Here is a 24,798-nt window from a genome sequence, read left to right as displayed (position 1 = left end):
GTTCTCTGTGCAGGGATTTGAAAAGCTTTCCAAAATATCTTGCTAAACTTTAAAGGAGAGAGCAGTGTGTAGAGTAATCTACCATTCCTGTAGTAAGGGAAACTAAGCAAATACATATTTACATATTTTTTTTTACCTATCAACTATGGAAAGACGCAGAAGGAATTAACTGCTATTTGTAGAATAGAAGTAGTAGGAAAAGGAAAGTGGAGAATAAAAGTGAAAAAGAGACATTACTCTTCACATTTTGATTTTTTTTTTTGGAGTTTTGAACCATGTTAAAGATGATATATTTAAAACACTGAATATATAAACTGATTTTAAAATTAATACAAGATAGTCTAGACTATAAACCACAAAAGAAGAATAGATAAAAGGACTGACTTTTCAGTCACAGTCTGAAGAATAATATACGAGCACCAGTTTTCTTCAGAACTTAAACATTTGTTAAACTTTTCAGAATAGACTGCAGAAAATCAATATGTAAATGGATGAACTCAGCCATATGGAAAAACACCCACCTAAGTAATTATTTCTTAGAAATAAGCAGTCCTAATCAAAAGATGAGGGTGTAGTTTCTATCAAAATATGACTACATTAGCATGTTTAAATTGTGACTAAGACAATGCTATTAATAAATTAAAAGGGAAGGATCGCCAGGTTGACTAGAAACAGAAATGCCAGAGTCAGAAAGAGAAGCTGGCAGTTTATTCCTCAGCGTCTCATGGGCGAGGGCCCCTGGACAATGGTCACTAGCTTACGGTCTGCTTAGGATATTTACTGTTATGGACATGGATGCAACAGACTATTAAAATCTGATGTCAAAATCCATTGAAAGTATCCCACTTCACTGCCTTACTTTAATTAAAAACAATCTTCTAATTATTATCAGATGCAGCTTTCAGAGAGTAAATAAAAAGATAAGCCTCATGTGAACATTTCATTCTATTTTTTTCGGTGGAAATCAATACATGTGCATTTTGTTCTCTTCGATATTTCGGTGAATGTAAATCTGTCTCCTTGTCTTAGATTATCTTAGGGATACCAACAAATGCTACGAAGCCTATGGAACTGAAGGCGAGGGGCAGAACTGATGTCATATCACAAAGGTGCTGCCAGAAGGTATTGTCTGAAAGACCAGCCAGTGACATTACTGATATCACCTTCTAGTATTATACTTCTCCTACTACAATGATAAAACCAAAGGAACACAGGATAGGAAGAATGAGGTGACCGAATTAACTCCCAGTATGTCCCAGTTGTTTTTAATGTTATTAGGATGAAAATGTGGGAAAAGTTTTTTGTTTCCCAGGATAACAGACACCATGGTGTAAGTGAAAAAAGATAAAAGATTATCTCTTATTTCATTAATATAGAACAATCATGAAATGCACCATCAATTAATTACCAGGTAGGGCACCTTTCATAAAAAACTGAAAAAACTGAATTCCCTCCTCAATTACTGTGCAAATAAACATTGATAAGAGCTCCCATGTCTCTTTCTGTTAATGATCACTCATGCAAAGAGAGTATTCCATTAGGAAAAAAACAAACAAACAAACAAACAACACCTCCCACACAGTATCACATTTTCTTTTCAAAGTATGGATATGGTGACTAATAGGTTTTTTAAGTATAGAATTATGGAGGGAGAAAACTTAACATAGTTCTAGAAGCTCCTGGTCCCCATTATTCAAATGATTTTTAAGGGATTTTATTTTATTTATGTTAAACCACTTCCTATCGAACTTTTGCCCATAAGAATTTTTCTTTCTTGCCTCATATGTTGGATTTTTAAGAGAATCAAGTATTTGTTGAATACTAGAGAATGGATAGAGTAAGAGCCCCAGGAGACCTCTGTGCCAAATTCCTCTGTCCCTTAAAGCTACTTGACCTACTTGGGCCTATGATCTCTTCTTCCTCCCAAATTGTGACCTACTGACTATTGCATACCTTTCGTTTTTTTGGTTTTTTTTGTTGTTGTTGTTGTTTTCTTTCCATCATTCTTATTCTACTTAATTACTCATTGCTGTAGACAAAAGATGCTACCTTAAATACTATGTGGAGAATTAAATGAATAGTTGTAAAGCATATTAGGAGGTGCTCCTTATTTATTTTCTGTACTGGTAAGTACTTCACAAATATTACCTTGTACAGCACTCAAAACCAGCTTCTGTATCCCTGTATTGCGGAGGAGAATATCAGCAATCACTTTTGATCTCATAGTTAGCAAGAGGCAAGGCCATGTTTAGAACTCATCTCTTTTCTCTTTCTTTCTTTCTTTCTTTCTTTCTTTCTTTCTTTCTTTCTTTCTTTCTTTCTTTCTTTCTCTTTGTTTCTTTTTTCTTTTTTTTTTTTAAACTACAAGATACATATTCCTCCAAGAAGTGAACAAGGTTAACTGGCTCTCCTTTTTCCTGTTGATTCTCTTCATACAACCCTTTTCCAGCCCCTGTGAGATGGGGTGCTCTGGGAACCAGTTCCGGATTTCTAGGTAGCAACTCTTGTCCAAGGATTGGACTTCTGCCTGGATTCTGCAAAAGCAGACTGATTAGATGATCTCTAATGTTCCTCTGAGCCACCACAACACTGAAACCCAGCCCTGATATCTTAGCTTGGGTTCCCCGGAAACAAACTCTGAGACAGATTATGATTCAGGAAGTTTACTGGGGAGCATTTGTCTTGGTTCAAGCTGTTATTAGTAGGGTACCATAGACTGGGTGGCTTACGAACAAAAGATAGGCTAGAAAGTCCAAGATCACCAGTGTCAGCAGATTTGGTTCATAGGTAGTCATCCTTTCCCACTTGTATTCTCACATGGGGGAAGGGCCAGATTGTTCTCTGGAGTCTCATTTATGGGGGCACTAATCCCATTCCTGAAGGCTCTACCCTCATGACCAAATCTCACCCTCCCAAAGTCCCCACCTCTATTACATTGGGAGTTAGGATTTCAACACAGGAATTTTGGTGAGACACAAACATTCAGTCCATAACAGTGTACTTCATGTTAACAAGGAAGTGAAGAAAGCAAGGATTAGTTTCAGGGAGAACATCAACTATGATGCAGCAGCAAAAGTCTCAGGCCCTTAAACAGTGAACTCTTGGAGCTTGCCTGGCCTTTCAGTTTTCCCAATGTGAGGCAGAAGCTGGGTCTTTGTATTCTCACATCAAAAGTCATTAGATATAGGCTACCTGGTAAGAGGCAGAAATTAACAAGGCAAATCCCTTTATCCTGAGGCAATGCCTGGGGAGGAACCCAGCAGTAAGCCATCTACAGGAGTCACAACTTAGTGGGTGGGGAGAATGGAAGTCTCCATATCAAAGAGGGAATCTTGATAGCACACAAGGTTTTACTACCCTGGATCTCTCTTCATGGTGATAGTCCTGGGTTCCGGCCTATATTTTGTCTGTCTCTTTGCTCAGATTCACAGTCTAGGTGTATCCTTTATTTCTCTAATTGATTCAAGTCCAGCAGGTTGGTGATGTCTTTTTAGGAATGAAGTCCATGAGATCTAACGTATAAACTGGTCATATACATTGGGTTTTTCAGAACTTCACCTAATTATGCATATATTAACATGAGCTGATTAGCGATTCTGAAATTGAGCTGTCTCTTGTCTTCACTGGGCTTTGGTCCATTCCACATTTCTATAAATTTTGTGGATTTCAGCTTTGGTATGTTACTTGTAAACTGGCCTTTCACTTTCCGGGACTCACATGGTCACTTTGCCATGGGGATGGGGAAGTATTAAAATCTCCCAAAGTTTGTGACGCTGGACATTATCATTTTTGTCAATATTTATTCCTGCTCACTTTAATATTTTGAAAGATTAAAAAAAGCTTTTTTAACACAGCCTACAAGAATACAAAGCTCTACAAAAGTCATCTTGACCTATAGACCATAGCCTTGAAAACGCTGGCAAGATCCCTATGCCCATGCAAGGCAGTGGAAGTTGACGCAAGGCAGTGGAAGTTGACATAGGTCAGGATTCAATTAGCAAGTATTTCTTTATTTGCCTTTTTTCCTAACTCATACTTAGTCCTTTTTTGGCCATTTCTTTTCCTTAAAAAATCTTACTTCCCTCTTGTAAATATGAAATTTGGCAGAATATTTCAGACATGAACACTGACATTTGAGAGAAAGGTTTAACTGATTGAGTGCTATTATCACTGAAGGGAGAGTTGTAGAGGGAGTTGGGTTGGGTAAGAAGGATAAGATGATTCATGAACTGTAAATAGCTGTGAACAACGTGACCATAAGGCATAGTAGAAGGGTTGAAGCATTGTTTTTCAACATATTTTTGGCCTTAATAATTAGGTCTTTTGAGTAGAAAATTGCTGGGGAGGAAAGTCAGATTGTAGGGACTTAAGGACAAAGCCAGTGGAAAGAAAATGGCAATAGCTGGCTGAGATCACTTACGTGTGAACTCACTCTTCTAAAACTAAAAGAAAAAAAGACAAGAGCAAAGAACAGACAGAAATATGTGTTGAGGTAGGGGATAGTGACAATGGAAAATATAAGTGCTATGTGCAATAGTATAAAAAAGGGAGTGAGAGGCTAAGAGAAAAGTTACCAGGTGTACTCACAACTGCAAAGAAAAATCTTTCCCTTCCCCCGCCGTTCCGAAACCAGCCAGGGCGTGCCGGTGGTAGTCTGACATAAAGGCAGGAACCAATCAAGTTCTGCTGAATGGTTTGAAATAAAGGCGGGAACCAATCAAGTTCCGGTGAGCGTTCAAATTTAAATGTCAGCTTATAACAACTCTGTAACCTCAAAAAAATCCCTAACTTGTTTGTGCCTGTCTATAAAAGAAGCTGTAAGATCCTTGCTCGGGGCCTCTTGCGTCACCGGCGACGAGTGCGCGGAGGACCGGGTTCGAACCTGCAATAAACGACCCTTGCCGCTTGCTTTGGCTCTGGACTCTGGTGGTTTGTTTTCGGGGGGTCTCTCGAATAGGGGCATATCAGGAGGAGATCAACTCAACTCTTAAGGTTGTAAGATGAATTAAAAATAAATGTGAAATACAGAGAGTGAACGGACTTTGTTTTTCAAAATGGAAAGGCGATCGTTTGCTTTATTCAAAGATAAACAAATACCATGACGAAATTGTATTTTGAGCTAGTAAATCTCAATGAATTGTAAGAAACCTAGGTTCTGTGGTCCTAAAGTGTAAATGAGGTCCTCTGAGTTTTCAGTTTGAATCTTAAGCACTGTGCCCCTGCTATCACTTCCTCCTCCCAATCCTTCTCCCGGTATTTCAGACTTCCTGTAGTCTTTAGTAACATTTTTTTTTTCATGCTGGCACCTTTCCAGCAATAGATGACCAGAATCTTACTCCAGTATTGATCAACAAATCCTCCAACTCCTGGAATATAATTTAAAATGTGGAGATATAATCATGGGGCTCTCTAATTTGCAGGATAAATGATGAGCAGCATTTCTAGTCCCCATACCTCATTCTTTTCATGTCAGTGATATCCTTCCAGAATTCCTACAAATCTACATAACACAGGTAAAGGTCAATCACTCTGAACACACACTGCAAGTATGGTTAAACGTCTGATCTATCTGGATTTTGTTTTTCAGATTAGTTAGTGAATTATAAATCTGTTTCCCTCTCCACCCCCTCAAAATAAGCAAGCCATTTGTTTCATTAACTTTTAGAAAACAAATCCATTTCCCCAGTGTGTTAAAAAGCCAATTTTACTAAGCATTGAATGCTCATATGTATTTAGGTATATTCTTTTAAATGTTTATTTATTTATTTTGAGAGAGAGAGAGAGAGAGAGAGAGAGAGAGGGAGAGAGAGAGAGAGAGAGAATGCACAGGCATATGCTTGCGCACAAATGGGACAGGGAGAGAGAGAATCCCAAGCAGGCTCACTGGCTGTCCACGCAGATCCCAACATAGGGCTCGAACTCACTGTGAGCTCATGACCTTAGCCGAAATCAAGAGGCAAATGCTTAGCCAAATGAGCCACGCAGGTGCCCCTATTTAGATCTATTTTGATAACTGATCATTTCTTCCAGTTATCATTTAGTATGTTCCCTCTACAATACTCAATTGTTTTAATTACTATATTTTAACTTAACAAGACAGTTTCTCCCTCATTATCCTCTTTCCAGAATATTCCTAGCTCTTCTAATATATTTATATTTCTTGGTAAACTTTAAAATTATTTTGCAAATTAATAAAATAAATGAACATTCCTTGAAATAATATTAACTGAGATATCATCAAATTTATAGATTCCTTTATGGATAATATGTTTACAATTTTTGCCTTCCTTAAATTAGTTTAGATGACTCCTAGTAAAGTTTTATGGAGTTTTTATAAATGCTATACATTTCTTGGGAAGATGTAAATTTCTATTTCTTATTTTACCTTATTACTTACTTTATTTATTTATTTTATATAGAGAGAGCGCTAGAGTGGGGGACAGGGACAGAGGGAGAGAGAGAGAGAAAGAGAAAGAGGGAGAGAAAGAAAGAGAGAGAGAGAGACAGAGAATCTTAAGCAGGCTCCAAACTCAGCTCAGAGCCTGACTCAGGGCTCAATCTCAAGACTGTGAGATCATGATCTGAACTGAAATCAAGCATCAGATGCTTAATGTTAACCAACTGAGCCACCCAGGAACCGTATTTCTCATATTACTATTTTGAGAGATTATTTTATGATTTTCTCCTTGATTATTATTATAAATCAAAACTCATGCACTCTGTAGATTCATTCAGTAATTGGCTAAATTATCAAATTATCTTTTTTCTGAATACTTTCTTATCCAATTCATTTGGAGGGTTGTTTAAAAATATTCAGACAAAATTTGAAAGTTGTGCCTCCTCTTTTTTCAATAGGTAGATATTATAAAGTTTGTCTTTTCTAACTGAATTAGTTCAGTAAGAAGGTGTGTATAATCTTTATGTTCCTGAATTTAATAATACTTCTAATGTTTCACCACTGAAATAATATTAAGCAATTTTTCTGATCTCTCATTAGGGATTGTGATTTGATTAAATATTTGGGGGTTATATTAGATATAATTTATTTAAATTTACATATATACATTATATCTATGTAATTTAATAAATGTCAGATATTTATTAAATTTTCTCACTTTTAAGTTAATTGAATAATTATATTAGTACATTTCTAAATTATAGATTTTCCTTAAAAACCTGAAAAAATTCTACATAGAAATGATACCAATTTATTTAAATACCTACCAGAATAAATACAAAACTGTAGAATTTTTGCAACCACATACATGCAAAATATTGATTTTCCTTTGCCAATACAAAAATTTGCCATATTAGTAATGGAAGTTTTGCAAGTTTGCCACTGTGGTTCGGTAAACTACTAACAGATTGACTTTCCTGTAGACAACTATGTATAAGCTCTGGGAAATGCACATGCATATGCATGCATACGTGCGCGCGCGCGCACACACACACACACCTTCCTGAAGTCTCAGAAGAGTAAACAAAAGCAGAGAGATTCTGGATGACAGTCACAAGTTAAAAGAAGAGACTAGAAAGGCGTGAAGTTTTCTATATTTTTAGCTTTTAATATGAGTCTAGCTGCAGTCAAGATGCCACACACAGCATCTGAAACACTGGTACCCAGGATATTTCTGACATCATGAACCAGAAGTCAAGGATAAGGGTAACCACAGCTGTTGGAGAGTAAAGAGGAAATCTCTGAAATGGAATAAACAAGGGAAGCCCTCAATTCTGTGTTTATATTCTGCCCTAAGTATCTGACTGAGCCCTGACCATGCTTGTGTGGAGCGGGGAGCAAACAGCCATGCTGAAGGGGGAAAATGAGATTTAAATTGCAACCCAAAAGACAAAGACTGCAAATTAGAGTCCAATAAAATTATTGCATACTAAAACAAAAATATCAGCGTTCTGTAATAACAGAAATGAATCCCGAGTTTCTATGATACTGCATTCACAATTCACAAAGTGAAGGATACAAAAAATAAACGACTTAAAACAAAGAGAAGGCAACACATTTTCAAGAGAAAATATACTTTCCAGAGGCGAACTCTGAGATGACCCAGATGTTGGAATTAACACAAAAAGACATTAGACTTTAAAGAGCTATTATAAACATTCTGAATGTGTTAAAGGGTAATATGCTCACAGTAAATAAAAAGATAAGAAATCTCAGCAAAGAACTAGAATCTATTTTAAAAATTAAATACAAAATCAAGAACTAAAAAATGCAATATCTGAAATTAAAAATTCACTGGATGGGCTTACCAGAAAAATAAAGATGGTAGTCAATAAACTGGACCAATAAAAATTTCCAATCTTAAGAACAGTTAAAGAAAAACATTTTTTTAATGTGTAGAAACTTAAGGACCTGTGGGATATCAAAATGTTAAATATATTTGTAAATGGAGGCCCTGAAGAAGGATGTAAATGCAGCAGAAAAAGCATTAAAACAAACGACTGAAAAATGTCACAATTAGGTGAAACAGGAAAATTCTACCATTTGTGATGGCATGTGTGGATCTTGAGGACACCATGCTAAGTGGAAAAAGCCAGACACAGAAAGATAAGAATGAGGTGACTGAGGTAACTCCCAGTATGTCTCAGTTTTTTAAATGCTGTTTCATTGAATTTAATACTGAACTTAGATTGAAGTTATGTTGAAATTCCCTATTTGACCTTCATTTCCTTGTTGCCCATGGAGACCAAAGAAAGGCAAATGATGGTAATCCAATACCTCTCCAGCATTTAAGAGATTTTTGCTTCTCACTCATACTATCAACTATGAAAATTAACATTGAGTAAACAAAACTCATAAAAAAAATGATGAGAATGAGCACTGCCTAAGTTACTCCATCCACACAGCTATTTTAATGTTACCTCAAAGGATAGATGTTATTCTTTGGAATTTATGTTCCCCTGTCCAAAGGTTGCTAAACTGATTATTTGTTGACTCTTACGCAAACGTAAAATAAAAAAGTTGTTTCTTAGGACGCCTGGGTGGCTCAGCTGGTTGAGCGACTGACTCTTGATTTTGGCTCCGGTGATCATCCCAGGGTCCTGGATTCAACCCCATGTCCAGCTCCATGCTAAGTGTGGTGCATGCTTGGGAATCTCTCTCTCACCCTCTGCCTCTCTCACCCACTCATGCACTCTCTCTGTCTCTCGCTCAAAAAAAATTATTTATCATTTTCTCTGACATTCTCAGTCAGAATTTTCTACCTAGACATTGAATTGGTTCTTCAAATGGAAAAGTTGTTTCATTAAGTCCTCTTAATATCTTTTAACATGTTTAAGCAAGGGTAGGATTCTTTTTCCTAGTATGGCATGCATTGTATGAGAGCTACTGATTAAATATTATATGGTTTCAAAACATGGTGAATGCCATGGACTGAACAAGTTTAATTAGAACAAGATTTTGAAATGGCTAAAATATGGGCAGGCATTTGATTTAGTACCTCTATAAGGAGCGGCAAATGTAACTCTGTTATAATGGGCTCACGTGTATACCATCAAAACTGTATCACCAAAAGTATCCAGTACTACAAAAATGATAGAATCTGAGTATAATACAGATTTTTTTGTTCAAAAGCTTTATGAAATAAGTTGATGACCCTTGATTTTATCCTGAAATCAGCACTGAACCACTGAACCTGTCATGTAGAAGAATAGGTCTTAGGGAAGAACAAACAAAAGCAAATGGTGGGAAATATATATATTTGTTAGTTTTTTTTTAAACCCTAACAAGAAAACCACATTTTCCCATAAGAGAAAAAGAGGCTACCTTAAATGTATGAAATTTTTACTTCAAATCAACTCTTGTCTAAGGAAAAGGGGAAAAACCCTAAATAATGCTATTTGAAGCATAGAGGTATTACCATCTTTCATGGCCCCCCAGGGATCTCCAGGAAAATGACGTTAGTAAGAGTGATGAAAAGTACTATAATTGCCATTCGTGCCATAATAAAACTAGTTGCACAACTTCTCTTCACAGGAGGGTCTGTTGATTGGTATTAGGTCTCCTTATACATTTGTCCTTTGAGAACCACAGCTGAAATGATACTTTTGGAATCTGACTATATTCTACCATGCTATTTAAACAGAATATAGTTGAAGGTGGCAATGAGATATAGTTACCTTCATCAGTTTTGAACCCATTCTTGGAAATATTAACATACAATCTGATAGGCAAACTTGTTTATAATGCCATTTCCCCCCTAAATATTTCTTCTTTTGAAGCATAGATATTCAGGTAATAATTTTAAGCGATTACCAGATAAGATACATCATTAGGAGATTTTTCCAGATCATAAACATTGCCCTTCAGAGCTTGGTATCTCTTAGTATTGTTGTTTTCAAAATATGCTCTGAGATTCTTCACTGCTGATTTTGAGGGAGACTGAGGACTGGTGAGTGGGAAGGGAAGCCTCCAAATATCACCTGTGTATATTTTTAAATGTTTTTTTTATATTTTTGAGAGAGAAAGAGAGAGAGAAAGGGGCAGAGAAAAAGAGAGAATCATTGCAGAACCCAATGCCAGGCTCGAACTTACAAACCCTGAGATCCTGACCTGATCCAAACTCAAGAGTCAGATGCTCAACCAACTGGGCCATCCAAGTGCCACATCACCTGTGTATTTTTTGACTAGAAAAGCTGACATACTTTACATTAGTCCTCCTCTACTTAAGATTTCTTTTGGAGAAACAGAACTTCTGCCTTGAAAAAAAAAAAAAAACTTTTTCTGCTTTACCAAGTTAGCTGTTTTTTATTTTTTTTTTTAACTGGAAAATTTTTTTTGAGCTGGAACCATTGACCTAGTGTGCTTTATTTAAATAACTCATTTAATTTCATGTATTCTCTGGAGAGTCAGTAAAAGTGGAGTGAAATGTTTCTTTTATTATTGTTCTTTTCCACAATATTATGAAATTCATCTTCTCTGGACCTGTCACCACTACTTACAGACGCTAACATTCTTTTCAGAGAGAAAGAGCAGACAGGATAAAAGAGGTGTTTGGTCTGAAGAGAAGTTCACTGTGGCTGGCTGTAACTCCAATTTAATAAGACTGCTTTTGCTATTTGAATTAAGGAAAGAGCCTTTACATCGAGAGCCCTGGTCCTAGTAATGTAAATGGCAATGTCTCCAAAAGGTAAAGACGATTCTCGAGTGACATTAGGTAGAGGGTGTGGGATGTGTGAGTTGCAAAAAGAAAAAAAGATGATCAAATTCAACGACTGGAATCTTGAGGAACAAAACGTGAACTCAAGAAGAGAGTCAATGAGAAGATGGAGGTTTATGAGCATTTAGCAAAAGGGGAAGTTGGCAGCTTGGAAAAAGATGGCTCCAATAAAAGAGAGACCTGCCATGTGGGGGTGGGGAGGCAATATCTGAGACTGCTTATTAAAGCCTTGCAGTTCCAATACAATTTGGTTTATATGCTTGGCAAGATACTCAGGACTCTTAAAATTTAAAGAGAAGAACATTGAATGCCATCCAAAATATCAATTCAAAAATTTTTTTTTAATTTACTTGATATGTGAAGAAAAATTAGATATTCGGAAGTTATTTTTTTATATATATTTGGCATCTGTTCTTCTCTCAAGTAATAACTTTGAAGAAAACATAATTCTGTGATAAGCTTAATGTGCCAGAGCAAAGCAGAGATTGTCCTAGGAAACTGAGTTTAGGCATCCAGAGAAGATTTTCAGCCTCACAAGGATGGAAACCATGAAAAATAGCCTGTGTTTTCCTTTTCAGAATAGACCCAATTTTATCTGTCCAACTGAGAAGTTTCCGGATGCTCATATCAGTTGACCCCTGCAGGTCTGTACTGGTTTGTATGGACTACGTGCATAGGTACATACAAACATACATAAACGCATCGTGCTCTAAAACAATGGCTTGGATCTTTTCAAAAAACCAATTGAAACCTATATGCATTGCTGATAATGCACACGTTATTGTAGTTACTGTTATAGAACACAGATATCTCCTAAGATAGTTAGACTCAGTTTTGTATTCTTCCATTCCAAAGATTAACCTAGGTTAGCCTTCATATAATAATCTCTCCTAGAAAATGTGTCTCTTCTTCCACATAGTTTCTCTCCTATCCATTAGAAAATACCTGGATTTTCTGTATTCTCCGGAAACACATTCATACAAAAACACACATTTCCCTTGAGGTCCCATAGTGAAAAGCATGGTGGCCTGCAAGGGTTTGGCACGTCATCGGGGTTTTGACTGACAGGCTGGCACTCCAAGCTAGCTCTTCCCAGGCAGTGTTGCACAGAAGGGAAACATGGCTAGGAGTCTGAAACTATAAAATCATTTTTCTAAGGATGCCTGTAGTACTGTAGGATGATACACATTGCACTTGAATTGGCTAAACCGTGCCTTCGAAAGTGTTTTTTCTGCAATCTTTATTTTTTTCTTTGTGTTATTGCTGGGGGTGGAGAGGGAAAGAAGATGGAAGAATATGTCTTGTGACAATATTCCGGGAACCCATTATTTCTTATGGGTACAGCCCTTGGGCACATAATTTTTCCCCAAAGGATAGTTCAAAATGTAATATTTTTACTTTATCTTTCTGTATCAAAAAGGTCCTCTGAACTAACAAAGAGAAAAATCTTGCCAAATGATGCACAAATTGCATCTAATTCATCAAATTATTTCATAACCCACTTTGGGGTACGGAAATCACAATGAAAGTCTTAAATACTGGAAAAAAATGGATCTGTAGCTACAGAAAATAACCGTTTTTAACGATACCTGTTTTGGGTATTGGTCTTTTAAAACATACAACATTCTCAATCATCTAGGAAACTTAAATATTTCAATAAAAGCTTTTTTTTTTCATGAAAATCATTTTGCTAATATCTGTACCTACCAAAAGCTGATTTGTAAGCATAAATAGTCTTAGCACAAAGCGTCTAGGGAGTATTAATATTTTCCTACATGTAACTTAAGGTGTTCCTTTTGGGGGCTAAGAAATTAGTTTTTGTTTTTTAAGATTTTGGAGATCCAGTCTCGTCATTAACTTTCTACACTACTATAGCCAGGTAAGACATATTTATGTTTCTCATATGCACAGAACTTGTCCAGAAAGAATAAAGCAATTTGCCTGAGTCGTTTCAGACGGGTTCATGCTATTCATTCTCCTTGATGGCTTCACAGAATGTTGGTTACCTTTCTCTACCTGTCTTATAATATGAAATACAACATTGCCTACACGTATATTAATTCTACAGGTATTTTTTTTCTCCCAAAATCAGTCATGGTCTGGTACCAAATTAGGGAAGTTGACTTTTTTTAAGGTGTCAGTCAGGGAGTACAGGAAAGGCAGAAGAATACAATGAGTTGTCAAACTGAAGCGCAGGGTCCTGCATGATCAGGTTATTTCATTTGCTATGAGCTCCACATTAGCAGTACCCTGTCTGTCTCGTTAGTAATTCATCACCAGTGCCTCCCCAACTCCTAGGGCTGGATCAGTGCTGGTTAAATATATAAATAAATGAATACAAATCTATTAGGTATGTGTCCTTCAGAGAAAGTACTGTGAGCAGTTCAAAGGACACAAATACCACGATTCTTAAACTCAGCCATCAACTGGCATAGAGCACAGGGTGGGTAAAGTGCCAGTGTTCTTTCTTCCGGCATCGAAAATGAACACTTTAAGGCTTAAGGGGGGAGATAATAGTGTGTATAATCCTTCTTCCAGTTGCCTGAGACCAAAAACCTTAGAATAATCTGTGATTCCTCTTTTTTCCCTACCTACACCTGATTCGTAAATTTATAAAATCTATGGGATCCAATTTCAAAACATACCTGGAACCGAAACACCAGATATTCTGCTGTCCCCCTAATCTGAGTAATCATTTTCTTTCCTAGACTATGGCAAGAGCCTTCTGATTTATTCCACTGCTATTACCCTTGCTGCACACCAGTCTGTTCTCACTCGGCGACCAGTGATCCATTAAAAAGGTAAGCCAGATCATGTCACCCCAATGTCTTCCTATTAGACTCAGAATAAAAGCCCATACCCTTCTACACGGCCTGCAAGATCCTCCTCCGCGATCTCCCTTACCTCCTCTCTGCTCACACTGCCAGCCTTGTGCACACTGATCCAGCAGTGCGGGCCTATCATTAGGGTCTTCAAAAACCCCAGGCATGCTCCTACTTTACCGGCTTTGTTCTCTATGTTCCCTCTCCATAGACAGCCCTTCACACAGAAACCTGCTTGGCTTACTCTTCCAGCACTAGTCACTGCTCAAATCTCATTTTCTCTCTGGGGGTTTTACTATCTACTCTATTGGGCTTTGCAAAATGGCCTCCCTTACCCCATCATCCTGCACAATTCTGAATCTCTTTACCCTACCTGCTCTTTAATTTCTATATAACTTATAACTCTCAAATATAACATACAATTTATACTTTAATGTTTTTTGCTTATTTTCTGACTCCTCCATCAGAAGGTTATCTTTTCCAGGGCAAAGAGCTTTGTCTATTTTGCTCACTGGGTATTCTCACAATCTAGAATAATACTCGGCCCCTAATACACACTCAGTGGATATTTGCTGAGGAAGTGAATGGTGAGGGATTTATCTATCCCTATTCACCTCTACTACAGAAGAAAACAAAACACATTAAGTGGCGAGGGACTTTGTATGGATGAACATGACTGGTATTCTATCATTTTAGGCATACAAATCATCTTTAAATACACAAGGGCAAGTTAATCAGCACACACTATTGAGAACTCAGTGCATGCTTTACATTTATCTCGATGGTGGGTGTATACAAAAGAAACAGATACTATTCTTACCTCCAACATAACATCTTGGTTGTAACTGGTTAATGAACAAATTCATTTTGTATTATTTAATTAGAAAAATTGCAACTTTTCATAAGGCTTTATGACATTATTCACAAATTGAGTGTGTATTAGAATCATCTGGAGGGCACATTAAAACAGGGAATACTGGGCTCCATCTGTCAGTCTCCGATTTAGTAGGTCAAAATTGGACCAGAGAATCTGCATTTCCAACACGTTCCCAGGTCATACAAATGCTGCTATACCTCGCTCTGAGAACCACTTCTCCATGCTAAGGGTTCTCAATCCTGGCTGCACATTAAAGTCATCTAAATTTCTATTAATTAAAAATATATGTATTGATGACTAGGCACTAAACCTACAGATTTATATTTAATTAGCATAGGGTAAAGTATAGTCAATTTGATAATAAGTCCATCCACTGAAGCATCACTATTCTAGTACTATCCAGAGTTAGAGTTTTCATATTCAATGTGTTGATCACAGAAATACTATTCAAGATGAATAGACCCTTTGCAGTGAACAGTACATTACACTGGTCAATTGATCTTGTTTCCTTCTACCACAATTTTTAGACTTTGAGGAAATAAACTAGGGCATTATCTTCTTCTTTTCAGTTCCCATCACTACTCTAACTTATAATAGACAAGACTAGAAAGGAAAATTCAAACCTACAAATCCAGGTGTATTCCCTTCAAGATTCAATGACCTATTGAGCAAATGTTCTTTTCTTTCCATTTTATTAATAAATGCAATTCATAATTCCAGGAAGACCAGCATCTCCCTCCTGATTTTCTATACCCTTAGCCCACAGTTTTTAACGTTCCTCAGAATTTATTCACTTACATTCTTTTAATGCTTATTTATTTTCAAAAGATAGAGTGTGAGTGGGGGAGGGGCAGAGAGAGAGGGAAACACTGAATGTGAAGCAGGCTCCAGGCTCCAAGCTGTATGCATGGCTTGAACTCACGAACTGTGAGATCGTGACCTGAGCTGAAGTCGGACACTTAACCAACTGAGCCACCGAGGTACCCCGAATTTATTCACATTAAATGAGTAGTATTTTATCCATTCACCAGGAAGGACAAGGGTTGGAGAGCTACTGTGACCACTTTCCGGATGCCATGTTTGTTTGTTTGTTTGTTTGTTTTTTGCTGCAACACAAAAATTGTCACTATTGAAAACTGAAGCAACCCTGTCCAACGCATTTGTATGCTTGTGCCTCACAGATGACTTTGCTAGCCCAGGTACCAGTGAAGAGGACAGAAGAATGGCACAGTACTCTGTACTCTGAAGATTGCAATTCTTCTGGATTACATTGACATGATCAAACATTTCACTTAAAATGGAACTTCTCTGTCCATGTGGTTGGGTCAGGTAGGGCTTCCAAGCCCAGAGAGCACACTCTGCTAGAATGAGCTCTCATTCAAGAACTTATAGGGCCTGCAGTTGCCTTTCAGGATATATTTTAGTTTGAAGTTCTTTTCCTGCAAGGAAATATCCATCTGGAACATCTCAATCTATGACAGAAGCTCTAATAAGGCGGATCCTAAAAGAGGAAGAAATCTGTATTCCTTTTTCTCAAGACTCTCCTTGGCCCCGCATATATTTTTACCTATGATCCAGCTATCACCTCTGTATACCAGGGAAATTTCAGAATAAGAGCTGTGGGTAGCCTCAAAAGTCCTGTTCTTTTTCACAGGGCAATGAGCCCTATTAAAATACTATCCATTTGCATTACTAAGTGTAACCATTCAACTCATTATTTTCCTAGCAATAAAAATCTACTCCAGGTTGATAAATCTATACTATATAGTCATAAAAGGGCTGGCATATTTTTTAAATTCCTCTTTAAAGGGACTTTGTTTTTTGAGCTAGAACTTTCTTCTCCAAACATCCCAAGGAAAGACTATGTTTTATTCATTTGATATTTACATTCGCCCTCCTAGTCTAGCATACCATGTGGAAAGCACTGATTGAATGTTAAATTGAATTAAATGCCTCCCATTCATTCTATTTCTACTTACACAAAATATGTCTCTCTGGTGTTTCTATCCTTCTCATTGGAGATACATAAAATAAATATAATAACTCTTGAACATGAAAATTCTTAGAATGTTTGATGGCAGCTAATTTGTTCCTACCCTTTTGTGTTCTTTAGACCAAACTAAACACTTTCAATTCCTTTCAGTGTTTTCATATTTTAGGGAATTCACAATCCTTACTGCGTCACCACTTGGTCTTAGATCAGAGATTCTTAAAAGTCCATGAACACCTAGGAAATTCATAAATGGGTTTCAAGGAATACTGTAAACCTTCCGAAATTATATATAAAATTCTGTGTATGCATATTTTTTTTCTGGGGAGATATCTATAACTTCTTTTAGATTCCTAATGAAATATTATCTGTGATCTCCCAAAGATAAGGAATCACTGATGGACAAGTTATTCAGTTTGTCATTGTTGATCTTAAAATGTGGTTCCCAAACTTGTGTATAATGCTGCAGTACAACCAGAGAGAGCACAGAAGAGTTGGTATTTCTCTTGTCAAATTGCTATTTTTCTATTAATGTAACTCAAGCTTCCAGTCACCTCTAAGTGTCATTTGATATTCTTAGTTAACATTAGTTTTGTTTGTAAATAAAACTACTAACTCTCTTACCAGCATACACATGGACACACACACACACACACACACACACACTTGCACACCCAAAACTATATATAATCATTTTCAAGTTGATTTCCCCTGCTATTTTTATATATCTTTTAATGTGAAATGCATATTCTACATTTAAAATTCATCATGTTGACTTGGCTGTTCATAGTCATAGACACTTTCTTGCATCTTATTTCTTACATTAATTAACCTTTCTGGTTTCTAGTCATTTATAAATTTGATAACCGTGTCTTCTCTCTCATCTTCCAAGTTGTTGATAAAACTGTTGACAGCTCTGTATCAGTCCATAAAAGACACTGCTATGAATCCATTAAGAGCCACACTCTTTGGGAGTTTATCAGTGGAGTATATTGCTGTCAATAAATATTTTCCCAGTGTTTTAGAAAATACACTATGAAAGATTTTAATAATGTCTAAATAAAATTAAGGGCTTATTCTATCCACAGCATGCAATTTGCTAATCCTGTCACCACAGAAAATCAGGTTAGTTCGGACAAAACCTTACTGAACGTGGTATCATCATTTGACATCCAGTTACTGACTTTTCCTTTTCAAATTTTTAGTTGGTAATTCCAGAACATCATCAATTTGAAATAATCACTGAAAGATCATCATGTCTAACAATACATTAATCCATAATAACTGTTTGCATAAAAGTGAGCATTTTAGAGTAGTCTAAGGTTTACTTTTACCTTTTAAAATGGATTACCTTCAGAAATTGGTTTTTAAAGCAACCAATTTTCTCTATGATATAGAAACAAGCATTTTAAGAACAATCATAAAACTGACCCACCTTGGTATAATGAGCTTACTGTCATTCTTCCGATGGCAAAGTGATGATTCTTTATAATAAACACTGCCACACATATCATGCTGACTACAGCATAATATATGGAATTGTCAAAACACTATGGTGTGCACCTGAAACGAATATAACATTGTATGTCAGCTACATTTCAATAAAACAAAACAAAGCAAAATAAGACAAAAATACGCCAACACATGATGTTGAATTATTTATGCAAAACTGAACACCATGGGTTTTGTGAGATTTTCTTAAAAATGAACATATTTTCCTTTATTGAATGGTGCATGACTGGAAGAAATAATGATGTAGAAAAAATAAATACTTATGAATTGCTGACCATATCAAATATTTTAATGTATTTTATATCACAGGTGGTGAAAAGTAATATTTCTAAAACTTCAAGAGTTATATATAAATTAGATGCCTTATTAATTTTATTAAAAATTTTTTTTTCAACGTTTATTTATTTTTGGGACAGAGAGAGACAGAGCATGAATGGGCAAGGGGCAGAGAGAGAGGGAGACACAGAATTGGAAACAGGCTCCAGGCTCTGAGCCATCAGCCCAGAGCCCGACGCGGGGCTCAAACTCACGGACCGCGAGATCGTGACCTGGCTGAAGTCGGACGCTTAACCGACTGCGCCACCCAGGCGCCCCAGATGCCTTATTAATTTTAATAGTACATAAAATGTGACATTGATTTATTCTGTGAACAATGGATTTATCTGCAAATGTCAATAATTCTCTAGAACTAAAAATAAGTTAAGAGTACAGTTTGAATGTTGGGCTGTGGTGCAAGTGAAATAAGAGTAAATAAATAATTTAATTAATAAGAAAAAATATGAAGCATGAAACATATAATTGCAAATGCCTGTTGTTTACTTAAAAATCAATATGTTGCACCGAAATTTTTTTTCCCACATTTTAGAAATAGAAACGCACACACACAAAAATTTTAAGAATAAAATAAAATAAATTTTAATGTTTTCTATCAGTTTTTAAACTTTATAAAACATGTTTATAATTAAAACACATTTAATTGTTGCAGAAAAAAACCAGGAACTACTTCAAGAATAACCTTGGTCCTATATAATATCTAATTTTATTTGTTGAGATACAAACCATACTTCAGAATAAAAGGGCTGTCATCCAGGTTCCTAAAAAAGGTGAGGGCTAGAGGTGCTAAGGTAACAGGAAACAAATCATGATAACTTTTTTTAATTTTCTTTTTTAACATTTATTTATTTTTTGAGAGACGAAGAGAGAGCATGAGTGGGGGAGGGGCAGAGAGAGAGGGAGACACAGAATCTGAATCAGGCTCCAGGCTCTGACCTGTCAGCACAGAGCCCCACATGGGGCTCGAACTCATGAACCGCGAGATCATGACCTGAGCCGAAGTGACACTTAAGCAACTGAGCCACCCAGGCGCCCCTAAATCATGATAATTTAATTACATGCAATTTACCTCACGTATTTATAGCTGGGGAAGTTATCTGAAAAACTGGAAAAATGATTTGAAAGTTTGAGAAAGCTGAGGGCATGTTTTTAGATCAAGTGATGTGTAAAGATCTATTGAGCCAAAGGAACTTTCGAACCTGAAATTGTTGAGTTCTTGCATGCATCTGCTCAAATGATACTAACATCCTTCTCACATCACATCCATCAATACGTTACCGCCTGCCTGCTTTCAAGCACGTGTGTCCTGTCCACCTGCAGAATGACTATTTCTGTTAACATCAAATCCCTGTCCTCTTCCTACACTCTGCCTACAGCCTTCAGGGAAGATTCATAAAATTATCAGTCATTGAGTCCTGCCATTCTCTTAAGAATGGAAGGGAGTGGCTCTCTTTGGGTTTTGAATTCTGAGTTTAGAGGTTTATTTCTCCATGATAATGGAAATGCAGAGAACAGCAACAAAAATAAATAATATATCATCCTACTGCATAAAAGATGGGTATCTTCCCCTTTGGGTTCCATCGTTGGTCCTTCCCCTTCGGAGATGAGAGGTGGCGAAAGAGACTATGATGGGCATGTTTGAATAAACTGTGTACTGAGCACAGAGGCTTGGCCTGCTCCTTACTAGTAGCACGTGCGTACAAATAATTTGTGGTGTAAATTCTGTGGCACACTACTTAGAAATAAGAGATGAACTACTGTTACACTCAACGGTATAGATAAATATCACAGATGTAAAGATGAGAAAAAGGAGATGGTCACACAGAATACACTGTGTATGATTTTTTTCTATATGAATTCCACGAAGTGGCAAAATTAACCTATTGTGATAGGTTACAGAGAATGCTGGTTACCCTGAGTGTGCAGGGTATTCACTGAAAAGGGGCATGATGAGCACTTCTGAAACATCATGTATCTTAATCTGGCCGCTGGTTACCTGAGTACATATATACACGTAGAAGCTCCTAGAACTGCAGTTTACACATTATACTTAAACCATTTAAAAGGCAACATTATTAACACAGGCAATTAAATATAAATCTGCATTAATTGCATGTTTTTCTTTTGTTTTTTTTAAGCTATTCTAACAACTCAGCTAACCTACCACCTAAGACATTTTATTTTTTTAAATATTTATTTATTTATTTATTTATTTATTTATTTATTTCAGAGAGACAGAGAGACAGAGACAGAGAGAGACAGAGAGAGAGAGAGAGAAAGAGAGAGAGAGAATAGGAGGAGGGGGAGGGCAGTAAAAGAATCCCAAGTGGGCTCCCTGCTGATACAAGGTTCCATCCCAGGTGAGATCAAGGGTCAGATGCTTAATCGACTGAGCCACTCAGGTGCCCCCACCTAAAACATTTTAAATCTTATTTATGGTGCCTCTCTTATATCCCAACTATTGTATCTAATTTTTATTCCACTTTTAATTTAAGCCACCTTTAACTATTTTTTAACTCCATTTAAATAACTTTTCTTAAGGAGGTACATATTAATTTGCATTTAACTAGAATTCTAAATTAGTGTACTTGTAATAAATTTTATGAAGATTCTGGGTTAAGACTTCAGAAACAGGGTTTAGAAGCAGAATCTTATAAAGCCCTTTATTTACACACAAGATTAATTATGATAGGATACAAAAACTGTTACCTTAGAGTTTCTAAAAACCACTGTCTTTTTTCATGATTGGGAAAAAATCCTGATTTCAAATTAAGAAACATTGCATAGTATATCTTACGTAATAACATTTGGCAAGAAATTAATAGAAACATTTTTGTTACAGAAGTAGAATTTGTAGAATATTGTATTTAAATGTTTATTTTATAGTAAATAAAATTTTTGGTTAGGCATATGTAATTCTTCAATCGTGTGGGATGCAGATTAATGAGTCAGGATAGCAAAGAAATTCAAAATGTTGCCAAAGAACTCTATCATCTAGAGAACATCTTTCTCTCCCATCCAGTCATTTTTATCTCCCATAGTAGGAGAAAGAAAACATAGAAGAAAAACAACATCCACCAATATGTTGACGTTGTTGGAAGACCATGCAAATATTTCATAAAGAAAAGTCATACTTGGCCCCTGGGTTTTGCTTTCTCAGAAAAGGGAAATACATTTTTCTCTTTCTGAAATGTATGTTTCCAAGAAACAATAGTGATTCCTGGAATTAAACAGAAATCTAATGAAGCCATAATTTTCCTAATACCACAGGATGCATGTGTGTGTTTTTGGTGATACCTTTCTCCCCCAAATGTCACAGAACTACTATGTGTGATGTATCACTCATGCTCATATTTAAATGAAACCTCTGCCTGGAAAAGTACATACTATCTTCCTAAAAATAATTACCTAAGAAGCACATTCCTTCTGATGTTTAAAACCTTGTAGGAATATACTCAACCTTCAAATTTCTTGCACAGGGAGATTTGTGCTATAATAAGGGAAGTGGGGAATTGGAAAGATAATTGTGTGTGTGTGTGTGTGTGTGTGTGTGTGTGTGTGTGTGTGTGTGTTGTGTGAGAGAATGCACTAATGCATGCCTATCATCAAAGTCAGGAGAGGAATTCTGTGTACTTGTGACTGGGCAAAGAAAGAGGTCCTGTCATGGTGCTTAAAAAATAAAAATATGGAAGAATTCTTATTTTAATGATGAAACAATAAAGATGAACCTCAGTACAGTAGTTATAGGTGAATTATTAGCAATTTTCCTTCATTATTGCAGGGTGTCGGAATATATGGAAAGTGCCCAAGGTGTATTAGCTTTTAGAATGAATGACCATTGAACTCTCTTCATGATAAGTATAATCGTGGGATATAATAATATGGGATTTCTACTTCCCACAATCAGGCTCATGGAAACTAGAATTTTTGTGGGATGCCCAATTATTCCACTGCTGGAAGGTCAAAAGGGCACTGATGCTTCCAAAATATATAAACAACCAAGAATTATAAAATTCTATGTTCACCAGTGTAGAATTTTATAGAAATTACTATAATACCTTTTGAAGTTTGTCCCATTTATTCAGAATGTTGAGCAATGTATTTATTCATAAGCTATGGATTCTAAATCATCTTCTCCCATTTCACTACCTAGCCTGAAAATATTCCAGCATAAATGAAACAGACTTTCCTATAGGGTATTGGAAACATTTCCAAATATGATATTTTTAATTAAGTGGAATTAATAGTATGTAAAATAAGTAGATTATTGGTATTTCTATTGACTAGATTGCATAGACAGATTTGCTTATGTTTGCTTTTCATAGATCTTCACTTATTAATCTTTCTTTTTTAATTTATTTTATTTTAAGTTTTTTTATTTATTTTGAGAGAGAGAGAGTGGGCACAGAGACAGAAGAGAGAGAGAGTCCCAAGTAGGCTCGGCACCATTAGTCCAGAGCCCAATGTGGGGCTTGAGCCCACAAACCATGAGATCATGACCAGAGCTGAAATCAAGAGCCGGCTGCCCAACCGACTGAGCCACCCAGGCGCCCCTTCAGTTATTAATCTTTTAAACAAACTTTCTTGCCTCAGGGAAGATTTTCAAAGCATATGAGCATTCCAGCAGTCTTAATAGAGCCACTACCTGAGTTATTGGCAGAACTCAGAAGAACCTGAATTCTTCTGATTAGAAATCAATATATTTGAACTAAGGTAGGGATACTTACACAGTAAAAGGTATTGTTGCTACTTCCCGCCCCCCGCCCCCACTTTTAACACACATTTTTAATGTTTGAGGGGTATGGAGTTGAACATATCTCTCATTCTGAATAAAGTTCAATGACCATTGGCTTTTTAAATTTTTTAATTGTTTTATTTCCCAGTCACCATGCCAACACCAGAAAAGAGCTAGCTCTCAACTCATGTCTCTGGGTAACTTTCAAAATCAAAGAACATAGTGAAATAGATTAAATAACTCTAAAGTCATTTGTCTTCAAATATTACAAACAAAGAGGTTTAAAAGTCCATCTATGCTACTGTTTTCCTACCTGAATTTTAATTGCTGCTTTTGTGAGAGCATAGCTCCCACTCTTCTTTATTGAAAATGGACCATTTTTACTTTGGCAGTTAAATTAGTGTTTTTTTTTTCTTTTCTTTCCCCCCTTCACCTTAAAAACTGTTTCAATGAAAAAATGCTTTCCATCTCCCAAACAGCCAACTTATGAACAAATATATGCCTCACAACCTGGTTTTAAGTGGGGGAACTTATTATATTAAACATGCCTATCTTTTAGTGACATGCTGGTATCATCATTTACAGCATTAACAAGTTCTAAATGTCACTTTCCATTGCTAGGTTTAATTCCAGATCTTAGAAGGCACCATAGAGATAATTTATTTTAATAGTTATAAGCACTTAAAAATATATTTGTAGGTCCCTTTTCTCTAAAAAAAAAAAAAAGTCCACCCAAGTGCATTCTATAAATACATAATAGTGGTGTTTTCTGTTGAATGGGGGTAAGGATGGGGGTGAGGGACAGGTGGACAGACATTTGCTCGGTCACTCTCTATTCTGATCCCTAGGTGCCTCTGAGGTATACTCATGGAAGGTATACTCATGGAAGCTTTGATTGAAAATGTCAGAGCTAGTCTATTCACTTCATTTAAAGCTATAAAATGGATTTGTAAAGGGGAAGTAACTTGCAGAAGTCAACACACGGGCCAGTGGATATAAGATGTGAGTCTGATCTACTGAATCACTTAGCTGCCTCATCTTAAATAGTGTTGTCTTGCGCACTATTAAAGCAGTTAAGTCACAGAATGAAGCTCAAGTGATATGTGACATGTGAGCCCTTTGTCCCTGTCCTCTTTCTGCAAAATTGCTAAAAATTAATTGTTAGGTGGATTTCAATGTGTAAAAATAACTGGCCAGACTAAAGGTATCATTGAATATTTCCAGTTTAAGTCCTCATAGCGTTGATTAGCTTTCTCATAAAAATAATCTACTCTTCCCTAAACCCATCATTGTATGGATTCATTTTGGAAAACCTTCTCTTTTAAAAACAAAGGAATGCTATCTTTGTGTTGACT

Source organism: Acinonyx jubatus, chromosome A3 (genome assembly GCF_027475565.1).
Source record: "Acinonyx jubatus isolate Ajub_Pintada_27869175 chromosome A3, VMU_Ajub_asm_v1.0, whole genome shotgun sequence".
Lineage (NCBI taxonomy): Eukaryota > Metazoa > Chordata > Mammalia > Carnivora > Felidae > Acinonyx > Acinonyx jubatus.
This window is presented reverse-complemented; position numbering follows the sequence as displayed.